The sequence below is a fragment of the Garra rufa genome, chromosome 20 (genome assembly GCF_049309525.1).
Source record: "Garra rufa chromosome 20, GarRuf1.0, whole genome shotgun sequence".
Classification (NCBI taxonomy): Eukaryota; Metazoa; Chordata; class Actinopteri; order Cypriniformes; family Cyprinidae; genus Garra; species Garra rufa.
Window position 1 is genome coordinate 36,308,115 of NC_133380.1, and position 6,828 is coordinate 36,314,942.

The 6,828-nt window shown below is 35.4% G+C and overlaps 1 long non-coding RNA gene across 1 annotated transcript; it reads right to left on the reverse strand.

Annotated features, from left to right (window-relative positions):
• Positions 1-2,060: 2,060 nt before the first annotated feature.
• Positions 2,061-3,165, reverse strand: LOC141293333 (uncharacterized). The gene is made up of 3 exons (XR_012340722.1): positions 3,031-3,165; positions 2,435-2,561; positions 2,061-2,282 (listed from the first exon to the last, which is right to left on the reverse strand). It is a non-coding gene; the product is annotated as an uncharacterized lncRNA (long non-coding RNA).
• Positions 3,166-6,828: the final 3,663 nt, after the last annotated feature.

Consider the following 6,828-nt stretch of genomic DNA (forward strand, 5'->3'; position numbering starts at 1 on the left):
GAGAGGTGATCATGGAGGTGAAAATGTGGGAATTGCAGAACTAATGTTTTCAATTCGTGGCACTGAAGACAACAGCTTCATTGCTGGTAAAAGTGTGCACAATCAAAGGTAATTTCACTTCATGCATATCATTGATCACCTAATTAATTTCACTTCCTTTTAACTGACCACATATATAATCAAAATTCTGTGCTATGTTTGTAATCTGGATGTATATTTTTATGTTATCATTTGACCTACGACATTAGTGTCTGAAGTAGTAGAGAGTGTCTCTAACAGGTAAAAGTACAGAAACAAATGCAAATATAGCTGCAAGCAGCAATTACTGGGCTGGGGTTAAAGCACTTTTAAGGCATCTATTACTTATTTGATGTTAGGGTCTAGGCCAGGGGTGGCAAATGTTGGTCCTGGAGAAAAAGGCCCTGCAGAGTTTTGCTTCAACCCTAATCAAACCCACCTGAACAAGCTAATCAAGGTCTGAAGGGTTACTAGAAAGCTACTGGCAGGCGAGTTTTAATTAGGTTTGGAGCTGAACTCTCTAGAACCAGAGTTTGCCACCCCTGGTCTTGGCCAACCCAAAATGTATGGCTGACAATAGAATTAGGGAGTACAATTAGCAAATGATTGGTCTGTATGTCACTTTCATTGAAAAAGTGTTTGTTTTTTACAATTTTTTTTTTCAGCTTGTTTCTCATGGACATTGCTGATTCTATTGGGCTATACATTCATTTCTCTTTTTTTTTATATGCAGAATTGAACGCCTCTGGCGTGATGTTTTTATAGGAGTAACGAGTACCTACTACAACATTCTGCACACATTGGAGGACAATCACTTGCTGGATATTAGCAACTCTTTGCATTTATTCTGCTGCCAATATGTATTCCTGCCACGCATCCAGGCCAGCTTGGATGCCTTTCATGATGCTTGGGACAACCATCCCATAAGGACAGAACACAGTTTGACACCCAATCAGCTGTGGCAAGTGGGCCAGTTCCAGAATCCAGTTTTGGAGCCAGAGGTAAATTTGGCATCCACATGAGATAAAGGCAAAAGTTAAAAATGGAAATAAAACCACCGATCACACAAATGATCTAATCAATTTGTTTTCTTCAGGATGTTGCCATACCAAACATTGACTGGGAGGACAGCGGGTACCCTGAGGACCCAAACCGTGGGGTGCATGTTCCTGTTCTTAACATTCCCTTAACAGAAAATGAAATAGCAGAACTTCAAAGAACCATTGATCCAATGCAACATTCAGAGTCTTTTGGAGTGGACATATATCTTAGCACTGTACAGTTCATTGAGAGATTAACTTAATCCGTTTTGCACATTCTGTACAATGGGTAAACATGCACATTGAAAGAATCACACATACAATTAGATTTATGTTAATACTTGAAAACAAGAGTTTATTTTTGAAGCACACACAAAAAATAACATTAAACATGTAGTTAACTTGTGTATTTCACTTTTTTTTCTAACATCTAATACATAAGCAATGTGTGTACACCAAGTGTTATTAAAAGTTTTCAATTTTTAACAAGTGGTTTGTGTGTATATATAACAATAGTTATTACTTGAACAACATTACTGCAACTTTTGTGCTGAAGGAATAGCTCACCAACTGTTTATTCACCCACACAATTTTAAACATGTATGAATTTTTAGTTTCAGTGTAGCAAATGATGAATTTTGAATGTTTTGGGCCATGTTATAGTCAGTGGTTTATATGGTCTATGTATACAATATTTGTGCGAACACATTAGAACACAATTAAGTCAGGTCTAAAAACAGTAACGCGGAATTAAGTGAACTATTCCTTTGATTTTGCATTCTTACCCACCAGTCTTTCTGTTTTAAAAGAATACATTCAAATGTACACTAATTAGCACACAAAATAGTTTAACATTTATAACTTTGTTAAAGTTCAAACACATTAGCCTCTTATATTTTTAGAACTCTGGTTAAATGAAACTGATTTAACAATATCACTATCTTTGCAAGAGGCAAATCCGTTCATCAAATACATCCCCCCCCCCCCCCCCCCCTTCTCTTTCTAGTTAAACAAGGCCAAACCCACTATTTACAGAGTTCAGGCACATTAACATGTCTCCTTTGAATGCAGCATAGGTCTGGTAGTGACAGGGAAGGCGCAATGCATTGAAACATGTGTGTGCAACAGGGAACTTGGCAGTCACCAACTCCAACACCAGGTTTTCTTCTGGCAACTCCCATCCCACCCAGAACTTCATTAAGTGATTCAGCATGGTGGGTGATGCTATGAAAGAGTAATAATTAAAGAAGAAAGAAAAAACCTTATAAACACTTATTCAAGTTGGTTTGTTATATCCTTGTTATTAAATTAAAATAGACTTTCACGTTTTAACCAAAAGACCATTTGCAACGGAAGTAGCATAAATAAACCCATACCTTTTTCAATAAAGCTTCGCATATAGCCTGTGATGACACTCATTTTTTCAACAGAAATGGAGTCATCGTTGTCCTCATCGTCCTCATCATCCACAGGTTTAGGCCATACAATTTTCTGAAGAATTTCCTATAATGTTTAAAATAAGAATACTAATGAGGTCATGAAATTGCTTTACTAATGCATGCATTTATTGACTTTCTTCCTGACAAGGTCTACTTACAATGTTAGTAATTTTTGTAATTACAAAACAGCTGTAATTTAGAAATACACAGCAATTTATCTTGTTTTTTAACCTTAATTTCAACTTTCACCCCTTGTAAGGCTTCTGTGTTCTTAATAGTTGCTATTTTTGCATATCTTGTACTCCATGCCAACCGAGTGGGGCTCAGGTATGACCATTTGAAAGCTACATTTGAAAGTGATGACTACCCTGAAATGACAATAATGTGTGTCATCTATAATGACACAATCAGTTATACAGAAGATTTACTTTTTTTCCCTGTAGTGTTTTTGTGAATGAAAAATAAAATATACACACCAGATAATACCAGAATTAATATCTTAGAATAGCATATTTAAAATAAGTATACTTAACCTGTGATGTAATGTCCCTAACTGACTCCCTTGGAAAAACAACGTGGTGACTGTCGAGTCTCTGTGACAGAAGTGGCCAGATGCCGGTGTCTTTGATGCCTTTTCTCAAATCTTTAATCTGGCATTTAATACGTCCAAGTACCTGAAAACATAGACAAACTCTGAGGTTGGCTTGAAAAAGCCTGGTCTGAGATAAAAAAAAAAAAAAAGCACCATACATAACATTACATACATACATACATACCACACACTGACACAATGCAATCTCTAGCTTCTTACCCTAAACTTACCCCTCAGAATTAAATGCCTCACCCAAACCCAACCCAACTCAACCCACACACACACTAATAATTTACAAGGATTCATAGATGGACTAGGGCTGTGCAATTAATCGCAATCGCAAAAAAATCGCGATTTAAGCACATGCGATTTCTAAACCGCACAAGGCTGCGATTTTATCTATCCCCCAACGGCACCCCCGCCCCCCTTGAACGTCAAGAAGTTAATTTTATTTTCGATATAGCGCCACATCACAATAGAAGTCATTTAAGGTTATCTTTCCTATAGAACAGGTCTATACATAGTTCTTTTATTAAACATACTAAATTGACTTATGTTATTTATCTTATTTACACTAAGGCATGTCATTTCTGTCTCTTCATGGTCGCAACCTGTCAAAATAAAAGTACGGTTTAACATGTAACAGAACAATATTAGTCTTGTATTACTTTTGTACAGTATAATGTAGGTGTTTATATATTCCTATTTAAATAATTTACATTAAACGATATATATGATAAAAAAAAATATTACAACAAGATTAACCACTTAATTATTATTTAAACGTTTTAAACTGAATATAATTTTTCTTCCACGCATTGATTTTAACAGTAAATTTCTGTTTGTTTGACAAATTAAAAGGGTTTATTTTTCATTTGATTAAAAATAAATAAATGTTTATGGTTTTTCATTATCAGAAAAATTAAAACTATTTCTAAAAAAAAAAAAAATTCTAAAAAAAAAAAAAAAGCTAAAGATTTTAGAACCCTCAAAATGTTAAAATAGAGAGTTTTGGACTTATTTTTCCACTGAAATGAATGTATTCGTTATTGCATAAAGTAGGCTAAAGTACCGGGAAAAAAGTAAAATGGCTCATTTGTTTTATGTTGTCTGTTTTAAAGACAATTTTACTACAGTTTTGTTTATTAAACTTAATACTATGTTATTTCATGGTGAAATGTTTTGTTATGCACTTCTTGTGCACTGAATACATTTAGAATGTATGTATGTAGCTTGTTTGAAAAAGCAAAAAAAAAAAAAAAAAAAAAACGCAAATAAAATCGCAATCGCAATATTCGTAAGGTGGGTGTTATTACCATGATTTAGTACTGTACAAACATGCATGTTTTTTAATCCCCAAAGTATGTTACTAGAAGATGCTGATTATGTAAATAAGGCCTGAATCTTTTTTAATGACTTCGGTCACAATATTATTATAAAATAAACTTACAGCATGTGACAACAGCTGTTGAAACAGCCAGTCCCGATTGCTCAATGAAGGAACAGGGAGATCCCAGAAAAGGCAAAGATCTGTCAATCGAGTCATTTCTTCTTCAGTGAGTTCTGTTTTCTTGAGCTGCAAGAACAAATCAAAAAATGTGAAAAGTGTTACAATGATTCAGTGACATCTTTATACAGAAAGAAGAAAAAAAAAAAACCTTTTACTGAAGTACTTTATTGCATTGCAAGTACTCACCAAACTAATGGTTTCCCTGTGGTCTAGGTCTGGGCAATCCTCCAGTGTCAGAGCTGAAGCTGCACTGTCAGCATTCCCTCCAGTTAGAAGGATGACCACAGGTAAACTCAGTCCAGAAAGACAAGGACCTCCATGTAAAAAAGAATGACCTATCATTCGGCCAGCCATTCGGAATAGGTTGCTGTCCCGTAGTACAGCAGATGCAGAGGGGACACAGTGGTTTTTTTCCCCCCTCAAAAAGGGCTGCGGCAGAGGCACCTTAAGAAAAATATGATCTGTTAGACAATCATCTTTAACAGTACTAGTTGTTTAAAAGCCATAACATTATCTGCATCTGGCATATTTTTACAGAACTAAATCCACCACTGGATCTTAAATACATTCATCAGATGCAAAACATTAATATTATGTGTTTGTAGGGAATGGCCCAAATGACCAATTCACACAAATTGTTTTCAGAAGCAGACCAGCACCATAAAGGGCTTATATTGCAGGCTTTATGTATCCGAGGTTCTAAAGGGATCTATTATTTCTTTAAGTTCAAAGGTCTACTCCACAAACCATGCTTGATTGAGATGGACATATGGACTTAAATAAGTCTGTCTGACACCAACAATCATACATCATCCGCATACAATCATGCAGAAAGGTTGATGACCATCAGAATCAAGGGAAAAAAAAAGTGATCAACATATAAAGTGTGTGTGTGTGTGTGTGTGTGTGTGTGTGTGTGTGTGTTTGTATTAGAATAGTAACCAATTAGACACCCAAATTTAAAGCGAAGCCAGTCTTCAGTTTTTGCATCATCAATGACAAAACATGACGGTTGACTCCTTTGCCAACAGCTGCGTCTCCTAAAAAGGCATCACCAAAACAAAAACAAAGAACAGCAAGCTCATGTACATTGCAGAAACTGTAAAATGATTGCTTCAAATAATGACAGTTTTAATAATTACAGCAAGCAATACCTGTCAATCTACATTTAAATGGAGCTGACCAGTTAGCACTGTTCATTTTATAAAATGAAACCAGTGTACTGTCCTGCTCATCCACAGTATCAAACTGGTTGAGGAGTAATGACAGAGATGGACAGTGTGCATTTTGGGACAGCAATTCCTCACAGAACATGCGACATGCATTCTGTGGGTCAGTTTCATTTTTCCATTCTGAAAAAGAAACAATTTATGCAAAAGACATTTTACAACTATAGAAAAATTAATCTAGGGTCAAAAAGCCACAACACAGAAAAAAAATTCAATATACATGCACTTGTTTCACAGCAGTACAACAGCACTACCCAAGCAGAATGTGTTGTGCATAACCTGCTGATAGCGATGTGGTTGATTGTGAAGTTGAGGGTCCTGGCAATTCTTCTCTTGTTGATGTGCTTGGAGAGTCACTGGCACTGAAAGCCCTCCCTCTAGAATAGGTATGTCACATACAACTTTTCAGTTTCGTTTATCCAATCAGTTATTTATTTATTTATTTTTATTTTTTTGGCGGCACAAATGAAGTAACATTGATTCTACATAGACAAAATAAAATGTCTTCACAGCTAAAGACGTTTGCCCGGTTTTACAGACAAGATTTAAATTCCTAGTCCCAGACTAAAATGCATGTTTGAGCCTATTTAACTGAACGCAACTTGCACTGACATATCTGAAAATGTCAGTGCCATTAATCTGTCTGAAGATTGCACACCAGTAATGTTTTTTTTCTTCTCTAAGACATGTTTATATATAAAAAAAAAAAGTAAACTAAGGCCCTTAATCTAAGCCCTGTCTGTAAAACCAATCCATTGTCTTTTATATAATGAATGTTTAAAAAAATATAATAATAATAAAACATTTTTTATTAAAGTTAGGGCCTACAGGTAAAATGTCATTCTACATACTGTAGTCTAAACTTACCCTTCACCACACATGCTTGCATGATAAGGTAAGGCATCTGTTGGGAAAGAAATCTGGCAAATGGGACAAATCTGTAATAAAAAAAAAAAAAAAACACACACACACACACACACACACACACACACACACACAC